Source organism: Dromaius novaehollandiae, chromosome W (genome assembly GCF_036370855.1).
Source record: "Dromaius novaehollandiae isolate bDroNov1 chromosome W, bDroNov1.hap1, whole genome shotgun sequence".
NCBI lineage: Eukaryota > Metazoa > Chordata > Aves > Casuariiformes > Dromaiidae > Dromaius > Dromaius novaehollandiae.
In genome coordinates, this window is record NC_088130.1 from 48,289,495 (window position 1) to 48,300,576 (window position 11,082).

The 11,082-nt window shown below is 39.2% G+C and overlaps 1 long non-coding RNA gene across 2 annotated transcripts; it reads right to left on the bottom strand.

Moving 5' to 3' along the window:
- Positions 1-2,209: 2,209 nt before the first annotated feature.
- On the bottom strand, positions 2,210-10,347 carry LOC135324314 (uncharacterized). Of its 2 annotated transcripts, XR_010385682.1 has the most exons (5): positions 10,197-10,347; positions 9,160-9,324; positions 8,755-9,058; positions 6,075-6,177; positions 2,210-4,569 (listed from the first exon to the last, which is right to left on the bottom strand). It is a non-coding gene; the product is annotated as an uncharacterized LOC135324314 (long non-coding RNA). The 2 variants fall into 2 exon arrangements; XR_010385681.1 differs by lacking the exon at positions 8,755-9,058.
- Between the last annotated feature and the right edge of the window lie 735 nt (positions 10,348-11,082).

Below are 11,082 nucleotides of genomic sequence, written 5' to 3' on the forward strand. Positions count from 1 at the left end.
TGTAAGACAGACCAACAGACTGTAAAATAGCTACAGAATAAATATACAAAAATACGCTGTAGCGACCATTAAACTTCCTGTTTTCCTACACTTCTGGGCTTGATTTAGTGCATTTGAATTCTGCCCATCTCTTGGATTTTGAGAACATCTTGGTAGATTTCCAACTTTGTTTTCCCAGAGTTTAAGCTTCTAAACTTAATCTGTATCTGTATACATATATACACATATCTATTTTAGTGTCTCAGTTGCAAAGATAATCTAGGCACGAAAAACTGCATAACTGAATGGCAAATAGAAAACTCTGTGTAAACTGTCCTAATCATCCTAATGGAGTTTTACCTCTACAGCTTTATTACTAGTGCAATTTAAAGGAACAACTACTAATTGAGTGTTTGAGGCTTTTATGACCATTTGGCATGTCTTTAATGACCTCTAATATGCTTCAGAAAGAGTATATTTAAAACCTGACCTTGATCACTTTAAATTAGGTAAGTGAAACATTTCCTTTCTGAAGACCGACTTCAGTGGCTGTTACATTAACATACATCTTAGCACCACCCAATAATAATATGAAAAAAATACTTTAGGTTCACCTTCACCGCATTAGCACAATGTATCATTCTCATTGGCAATACCAGATCAGAAACACTCCTTCAAGTTAATTTGTGAAAAAAACAGCACGTTTTGAATAGATCTGCTCTGCCTAGGTTTAACGAGTGTCCAGATGTTTCCGGGATGACCCCCATATAACATTGTTGTATTGCCTTTTGCAATACGTATGGATTTAAAGTATACAACTGTGTACAATTAAAGTGACTCTCTCCAGCTCTGGTAGCTGAATCTGACGGTCAAAGAAGGCATCTGCATGTCCAAATGGTGCTGACAGGGTGTTAAAAGCCACAGCACCAGTTTATTTGTGTTCTTGTATACTGTTGCTTTAATTGGGAATAATGTTGTTAATTTTAAATGGTGCTATCAAGATAAAATTTATTTAAACAGAGGAATTGGAGAAATTAATCAGAAAGTCACATTACAATAAAGCAAAATGGTGGTTAGCTTACACTGGAGTTATGATAGCAATTAATCCCAAATGACTGTGTTCTCTAATGAGCACTGCACCTTATAGCTGGTCAAAAATTTTCCACTGTAACGATTTTGCAAATGAAATGCAGTGTTTTCAGAAAGCAATTTCTTTAAGGGTGAAATCTATATTTTGCCAAAATATTTTGATATATTTATTAGCAAGAAGGTAGGAGCAATTTTGTGATTTACAAAGTTCTTAAGGATTTTGTTCCAGTTGCAAAAATGCAATGCTGGAATTTCTTGTAACCTGAATTTTCCTCACCTGTACTGCTCTCTCATTTATCTTACATTACATTTGCTTTGATGATTTTCTCTGTATCTGCCATGAGGAAGAGAATTCGAAAGTCTCACCGATATTTCAGGTTCATGGAATACAACGGGGAATGTAATGGCCCAGCAGAATTCAGAAAGAGAAGATAAATCAGATCTGGACTGCATTAATATGTTTCCACAGAATCCACTTCACTGGCCATTACCGCTTTCTAATGAAACCTCTTACCTGCGGAAATAAGAAGAATTATCTTGAAATATAACTTCAAAGGAGTCTTGCTGCTAGAAAGGCTATTACCTGGGCCCAGCAATTTCACAGTCAAGAAAACTCAACATGAAAATTGTTATCTCCCAAGGTGGGATTCACCTGCCCGGGTTTCAAGCATTTGTGACTGTCCAGGTTCCTTTCCCAGCCAACGGGGAGAAAGGGACCCTCCCAGGGTATGAGTGGTCTGTCCTGTCCGAGACATCTACCTTCAAGTGGGATGAACTGGGCCTTAGAGTTGACTATAAGGGAAGCCTAAACAACTAACTTGAACGTAAACATTAGTTCTGTAGAGATCTACAGTAAGGCAAGATGAAACCTACCCTGTTGTTTTCCTGGGAATACAAGAAATCTGAGATGAGTCCTGGAACACACTCCACATTCTTCACTGTTTTCCTCTCCTGAAGTCCCTTCCATAGATTTTGCCGTGAAAGAGGGCAATGCATCTTTGGTTTATAATTTGAGATGAATGAAACATTTCAGAATTGCAACATCAGCTATAAGCTAAAATGATCAGCTTTAAACAATAGACTGTATAACTGACATTATCCTGACAATCACTAGTGATATCACAATAGAGAAATTACAACATTTAAAAGCAATGGCAAGGCTTTATTTTCTATTAAAATACTTCTTATGCAAAACCATTTTAACAAAATTGCACAAGGTACCTAACAGTCCACAGTTTGACCCTTGGAATCAGAGATGTGTTTGAGGAGATACAGACTTTCAAACAGTATAAAAAAAAAAGCAGAAGACAAACGATCCCCAGAAAAGAAGAATGCTGAACTGGGCACAGAAATGAATCTGCACTCTCTAATATTAAAATGTCCATTACTAAATATCAAGATGTCAGTAAAGCCATTTATAGATATAGCTGAGCTAGCTCTAACCTGTCCCTCCTGAGAGAGATGGGATGGGATTCTGGTAATGAGTTTAAAAAAAAGCTTTATTTTTATTCACTACATGTCAATAAGAATTCACACAATTAAAGCAATATGACACTGCACAAGTTATTGAATTTGTTCAAGACTACTTAAAAATCAATATATTACAGTGTAGAAAGGATGTAACGTATCCCATCATTCCAAAATACAGACAAATTTTAAAGGGCATTATTTCCACAAATAGAAAGTTCTACTTTTTTTTTTTTTTTTTTTTTTTTTTTTGGCAACAGGGAGAAGAATAATTCTACCAATGCTATAAAGTATATTTTATATGAATATTAAACTATAATATTTGTGTGCACAGTTTCTCATAAACTAAATCCACACACACAGTTCTATTCTAGGAAATCCCAGTTGATTCACTTGAATCATCCTGATCATCTCTGTACATAAGGAATCACTCTACATGGAAACCTTCCCTCTTTCCTATTAAGGCATAGGGACTGAGAGATCTATCTCAAGTTTAGAGACAAAATTCATAAATATGATACTGATGTTGATGATGGGGAGGAGTAGATCAGTTAGAAGGACTTATTAAAAATAATAATGTACTGCACTTCCAATATAAATATATTGTACTATGGACTAATACAGAAAATCTCTGGAATATATGGACATTTTTTCATAGATTAGAACAAATTACAAGAAGATAGGTACTCTACTGGTGATGCAAAATTTTGAAAAGCAGTGTAGAAAGAAATATTCAACTGGAAAGTAAAATTTGAGGCAATAAAAAGTAAGGTGTATTAAACATTTACTTTGCCTTATTTTCAAGTTGCTGTTCTCCATTCAAAGAAGAATACAAGGCCAAGTGCTGAAGGGTTAGAGAGTACTATAACAGGAATATCTAATTTTATACTGCAGTCATATCAATCACAACAAAATTCAACAGATCAAGGTGAACTGCTCAGGAGATGCAGTATTTACTGTTCAAGTCTTAAAGAAAATCAGATCACTGAACTGTAACTGAGAATTTGATATGTGAGATTTTTGAAGTTCTAAATTTGACTTGATACCACTATACAGACACAGAAGAGTTTTAGAGGTGTGTTGTCAAGTCATTGGAGGTGCTCAGGGTGCGATGTCCTCTTGCACATGAGACAGCATATGTGCTTAAGCTTGGAGACCTTTCACTCTAGTATGTTCATATCTCTCCTCCACTTAGTACGCAGGGTAGGACCAAATCTGCACCTTCACTTTTCCTCTGCCAGAGGCTCCTGGAACCATTACCAGACTTCCCAGCAGAAGGGAAAGTGGGATAGCTGACAGCTGCTTGGACCTCTTCTAGGGATCTCAGCATGGAGCCCAGAACTTGCATGAGTCAAGTCTACAGCAAAGCCTTTGTACGATGGTAGAGAGGAGAATGACATTCCTCCACAGACATGAGAAAGAGTGCCACCATCACAAGAATCCCAGGGTGATCAACTTGTTCACACAGATGGAGATTTTTGGTTGTAAGGGAGCAATTTCCACATGCAAGGTTTGGGGAACATGGCATGAGATGTCTCTTGCTTAAGTGCTACCTTCTTTCCTACTGTAAGCAGGTAAGATCTGTCTGCAGTGGCAGGTTGGTACTCCGGAATGCTGAGAAGTTGTCTCACCTTGAAGAGGAGGTCTGAGAGAGAGAAATGCTGAGCATCACCATGTCTGGGGAGGTCACAGCAAACTAGTATTTGAACTGGGTTCAATGAGTTTCTTGCTTATCTACCAAGAAGCTGAGACAGGCAAAGTGCCTCAGAATATGACGCCTGTTTGATGTGACGTTTGTTTGAGGGAGCAGCCTTCACAAGCCAGAGCAGCAAACTGGATGCTGTCACCGTTAAACACCTTGGATACCATTTGCAATGTTTGACTTTTAAGAGGACAGCATACATAACTGACTTGCTGCCTTCTCCAGTATCTAAGGTATCTTGCAGGAATAATGTAAAGCTAAGGAGGTCTTAATCTATTTTCCCTTCTTCCTTGTCTCCTGTGTCATGCTGTCTTCCAAGATTTTGAATCCACCTAAAATAGCAAGAAAAAAGGGTTTGGTACTCTGTTATCCACACTTAGAATGTACCTTAAGGATACTGTTTTAATTGAGAGCATTTCAAGCCTTTGCTATTTAAACATGAATAAAAACTTTGGCTAGGCACAACAGTGACAAGCTGGGTGTGACAATGAAATGCTCTGCAATTTATACCTTCTGTACATGATGGGCAAGCACATGAACACATGCTCTCCAGGCAAAAGGTTTTTGTCTTTGTGTATATGCACGCTCACAGGGAGCATACACAAGGCTGAGCACTCTTCATCTGAACCAGCTCATGAGGAAATTAGAAAACTGGAAAGCTAGTGTCCCGCTTCACTTTTGATTAAAAATGCAGGAAACAAAGAAATTTCATCATTAAAAAAAAATAAAAAGACTGAGCCTGGTGACCACAAGCAGTCAGAAACAGATCTTATTTTTATTTAATATGCCTGCTAGTTTTATGTGCAAAGTATGTTTTGATAGACTTACCTTTGTATAGCCACCATATTTAAGATGTTTTTACTCAGATTATTACAATTATTTTAAAACATTAATTTCATGTGATTTTAATTGATCTTCTACATCCACTCTAATGTAGGCAGACAAATACTCAGCAAGAAAAATACTAATAATCTTAAAAGGGAATGCTTCATTCCTCAGTTTTTCAACACAATTAAAGTGTGAAATTTTAAAATCTCAATAAATATTTGCTTTAGTAAACGTGTAATGATTTTGTGTAACCTTATGGTTAGCAAAAATTATTGAAGTTATTATAAAGGTAGTATTTAGTTTGAAATCAACATATTTTTATAGATATCGATCAGCAGGAAACAACTTTCGTTAGCAAATAATTAAACAACAAGTGCAAAGCAAAATTAAAATTGATGTTGCTGAGGTAAATCAGTCAAAGATTGAAGAAGTCTTTTTGGCAGCACTATGCAGCAGTCACTCATGGAACTCCCTCTGGGTTTTTTCTCAAGTCAAGATGTTTGGCACTGATTTTCAGTGCTCAGCCATCTCTTCAGATGGCTTCTAAGACCAGCAATTGGTTTTGTGGTTATTTTCATCACTACCTTTTCAAAATGATCTTAAGGGACCATGTATTGTGAGTTAAATGTTTATTTCTCTACTGAATTCCTCTGCATCGCAGAGGTAGGATTATCCTGTCACATCATTGGGAAGTATAATGCAGTCTCATAGGCAATCTAATTTAAATGGAAATTAATAGTGTATTTTAAAATCCAGGTCCTTCCAGTATTTTCTTCCCCAAAACAGGGGCCATGTCAACCACATGGTGGTAAAGCGGCTTAACCACTAACCTGCAGTGGAGGAGCAGAGCCCCTACTTGACCAGGCACAGCACAGTGCTGCAGTCAGAGCTTTGCTGCCTAGTAAACATACCCCTTCAGGACTTATTTGGCCAGTTCAGTGATAGCACGTCTACTTTGTCCCCATTTCAATATGGGAAGCCTCACCTCTTCTCTCCTCACTACAAATACCTGATTTAGTTTCTCTTGATACAAAATGCACATTAATTTGCCACGCAGGCGCTGCAGCCTTGCTTGCTTATCTTGGTCTAAGACGCAACTTGGTATCTCAAACCTGCAAACAAGAAACAAGAGTTTCACTCAGCAAGGAGATCCCGGAGCTCTTAGACTGCACTTCTGAATCTTGCAGTCATAACCACTTCTTCAGTTACTGGAGAGCCCACATTAACTATAGATATAGCAGGTCTGAGTTCACACAGGTACAAGTCCAATTATGGACATCTCATCTGCAAAATGCCATATCATTTCTGATGTCTGTGTAACAATACAATTGGAGACACAGAAGGTATGCAGTTAAAACCTGAATTACTGTCTTGTTTTCTAACAACTTCAGCTTGTCAGTAACTCAACTCCTCTCCAGAGTTCAGAAAGTAAATATATGTATATAATCAAAATTTATGTATAATTCAGATGATAACTTCCCAGTATATGATCATTTTGAATATGTTAATGAGTTCTAATTTGCATAACATGCCTGAATTAAGAAATTGTATTTATATATATTTATATTGCATGAAGATTACTCCCCGAGAGTGGGCATGATGGTCTAATGCAAAATACTCCATCAGGTAGTGATTGGCATGTTTAATTATGCTTTTCTCTTTTTTTTTTTTTTTTTCAGGCAAAAGTTTCTTAAGCAACCTGCCTTAAATGTTACATTGCCCTGAGTGTACTAAGAAGTCTTGATTACAGTTGCATCAAATTTTTATCATCAGACATGCGCACACATTAGAGTCAGCATCTTCGTGAAAGCCTTTCAGAAACGCAGAGGACCAGGTGTTGCTCCCCTCAGCACCGTAACATGAGAGCTCAGCCGGACTAATGCTGGATGGCAGCTTTGGGACTGGGGGGCAGCAGCCCTTCCTAGGGAAGGGGGAGAGGGAGAGGGAGAGGGAGGCCCAAGCAAGCCTGCTCCGTGGTAACCGTGCAGCAAAGCCCGGGGGAAACCCAGAGCGAAGGCCTGAAGGCACTGCCCCAGGCACACAGCCAGGCAGGAAGGTGCCCAGGTGGTGGAGAGCAATCCCTTGTGCGGGCTGTCAAAAGCCATCAATACGGGTGCTGGGCATCAGCTAAGGAGCCTGAGAGCCAGCTGAATGAACTGAGTAGAGACCCTGGCCTTAGGCCACCTGAGGAAAACAGAGCCCTGGAAGGGGAAAAGTCTGGTCCACTAGAGACCAGGATGGCATGAGAAGGACTTGACTCCTGCAAGAGGTGACTCACTGGTGCAGTAATAAATGCTGGTGCTAGGGCACAGGAGTGCACACTGGATTTCAAGGGAGGCAGATACCCTGTGGGCTGCCTTCAGAGGCCTGTCTGGCCCCGGGATGCTGATGTCCGCCCTGCAGGCAGCCTGGAGGACATTTCCTCCAGAGCAGGCAGAGCCTGGAGCTGCATAGGAAAAGCCAACACACCCCATGGCAAAAGCTCTGCTCCCCTTCGTGGTGTCCATGTAACAGAGTAATGCTTGGCCCTTTCATGGGAAATGAAAGAAAAGTTCTGTTGGGGGTTGACAAAACCTTTTTTTGTTGACTTTATTTAAAGTATTTTTTTCTCTGTTTCAGGTTTTATAACCACAAGGTCTCATCCCCCCCCTTCTTTTAATGAAACTGTGCCAATTTTAACAAGTTTGACAAGAATTTCAGTACCCCACTGCTGCATTTTTTTGTTAATAATATGTTCAAAATCTGCTCAAAATAAATTGCCCTGTGCAAGTTGTAACAGAGAAGAAAAAAAATATAATCTGCTTTACCCAATGGCAGGGAGATTAATCACCTCACCTGCACCTTATTTCACCAAGAGCCCAACAGACAATGGTGTTATTCTCATCTGTGAAGGTAAGTGCATACAGAAAATGAAGTTATGGCTGCAGCATTGGCTAACTTAAATTAGCATAGGTGGTGGTCATAGCAGCAAAGATGTATCTGCATAAGCTTTTGCATCTATCAGCAGCCATTGTTCCTACATTTCCCTGAGTGTTTGTTCTCTGGTTGCAGCCCTGTATTTGCTAGTAAATTTGCACAAGTTGGCTACCATATGAAACAGATAACTTCATGATGTGACATTGGTCTATCCTGAGTCACCATAAGACCTTCTGGAGTCACCTATCTGAGTTATTCCTCCTATCTCCCAGGGGTGCTTTGATAATTAATTACTTCAAAACTGCAAACATTTTCCACCATCATTTATTTATCGTTTATGTTAGAGTTGCAAACCCTAACATATCTGAGAATGATGTGATGCCTGCAAATCCTATGAGCCTTCTGATGTTATGTGCTGAATTACCCAATAGCATGTTTACCCTGCAGCTATCCATGACCTCAGTTTTCTCAAACAGAAGGACTGCTGTTGCAATACCTCTCAAAGCTCCTGGAGCCAGTTTGTTCTTCCCTTCTGAGCCCAACCTGCTTTTCAGATTTTCAGAATTTGGCACTGTAATATGTATTTTACAAAACAGTCTCTTAACTTAACTTGTTGCACCATTTAAACAACTATTGACTATGCTGTTCCCTCTGTAGCTTTCAATAGATGCGCTTTTAGGCAAGCAAACTCAACAAGCCAGAGACCTGCATACTCTCTCCTTTAAAGCAGTAGGAAACTATATGGCCTTATGCTTCAATACCAGTATGCTCACCTCACAGGCACCTTATCTTCTCACCAGAATATCCCGTTCAGACTGAGATCCATCAGCACTAGCCTCTTTGGGGTACTACTTGGCGTTTCATCAAATCATCTGACTTCTAAACTTGAACTCTTTAAATGCTCTGTTAGCCAAGAGTGGGACACAGCACCGGTCCATCAGCAGCGCCAGTTGCCTGGCAGCACAGAAGAACATTGCAAACACCAGCTTCCAGAACAGGCATAATTACTGATGTTTTTGCTCAGTTACTCCAGCTCCCCTCTGTTGCTTACAAGTCATGTCAATGAATAAGGATACACTTGAATATTGAAGAAAACATAGAAAATCAAATCAATCAGATACTTAACACTTATCATTAATCATTATTTAATATAGTTTTGTACCATGGTAACAACTTACCTTGTTTAACGTTAGTCCTCTAGCATTCATTGTCGCTAAAGTCAGACCTGATATTACAGGCTTCTTGTGGGAATGATAGTGTTTGCAGCTTCTCATAGAGCACAAAAGCCTCCTTCTGCAGGACAGTCCCCACTCGAAAGCTCTTGAAAACTCATCTTCCTGTAACTGAGCGCACACACTCATAATTAGAGAGAGCAGGTATTTCTATCTTCATCCAACATCCCTTACAAGGCAGGTATTTCACACAGGTACAGTTATGAGGACCAAGGCATTATCATTCATTTAGTCTTTCCTCAGCCATAAAGAGTGCTTTACAGAGGACAGCTGAGTTACTATGACGGCGCAGAGAAGCTTTTGTGATATTTGCTGAGTAATCTTTTGTGGCATCCAAATGCAAAATGTGTCCACTGAACATATGTTCTATCTAATGGGGCCACATGCACACCTTTTATTTCCCTGATACCAGCAAAGGAAGCAGAATTTTGGTGTTCTGTATTTCTGAAAAGACAACAAAGGAGGATCTCTAAGGAAGAAATATAAGGAGCTGATATAATTTCTTAGTGCTATCGACATTATGATATTCAGGTTACAAAAACCCCATCTTATTCTCACCCATAATTTTCTACGCCATTTGGTATTTTGCTGGTATTACAGATTGATTTTAACTAAAGCAAGATCTTATGTCTTTCATTGCCTCACTCTAATGACATCAGGGCGGAAGAGAAGGCCAGCATTGGGGCAAGAAATTTAAATGTGGTGTGTGCCTGCTTCATCTGAGGCATAATGTGCTCAGTTTTTCAAATTATTTCAGATCTAGTGTCTCCCTTCCTTCCATAATGTCTTGTAAAATTCCAACTAAATTTAAAAAATACATATAAATTATTTCTCAACAATGATGTAAAAATATCTTGAGGAGAGCAAGAAATCATTACCATGCTACTACAGCATCCTTCATAAGCTAAGGTAAGTAGCCTACAGGAAGTTTCTGGACTGAACATTCAATTGAATTTCACTATAGTCAGCTCTTAACCACCTACAAATGGTCTGTCCAGGCTGTAGGCAAACGACCGGCACAGAGACATCAGACTTGAGCAATATGGGGTTAGAAGGGATATTAGTTCAGATACTGCACAAAAGCAGCAATCTTGCCTCCAGAGCCAGCTCCTGAGTTGGGGGTGGGGGGTGATACTCTGCCTAAAAAAAAAAAAAAAAAAGTAGATGAAGATCAAAATCTTCCCACACTGAAGAAGAGTAATAAGTTTTACTCTCTTTAGAATGCCAAAGCTACCAACAAGCAACTGTCATAAACTACCCTCTCCAGTGTTCATAGCCTTTAATTTAACACATTGAGACTGACTGAATTCATGTTAATGCACTTGCTGAAAGACTGAAGAACAGGCTGCTGCAAGAAAGCAATTAGTAAGAGGAGTTAAGCCCCAGTCTTTGGTGTCCTGGAGAGTAATGTACATCAAATGCAGAGCAGAAAAAAGTATGATGCAGAACAAGTGGAATAATTCTGTTGTCACTGTCAGGAAAAGTAAAAAATTAAAACAACAAAATATGATATTTACAAGAAATAAGAAGAAACCTCTGCACTGCCTCCTCTACTAACAGGCAAAAATGACAGCATAAAACAAAATACTTAAAAACACTTATCTGCATCCTTCAGGTGCCATCTTCAGGAACAGCAGCTCTTTCCCTGGCAGTCAGACTTTCCTGAGAGTCTGCCTCTCAGAAAAGCAAGTCCTTTGTCCCTAATTCTGCAGTCATTCATGCTTATTTTATTTATAGTGGGAGAATCCAATATTTTCTTTCTCCATTCCTTTTGCAATGCATTGTTCACGTTCTGGAAAGGAAAGCCTTGCAGAAATAGTATAAAACAGCAAGAGGCTAGGAGACAAAAACCACAGGGCAGATATGATG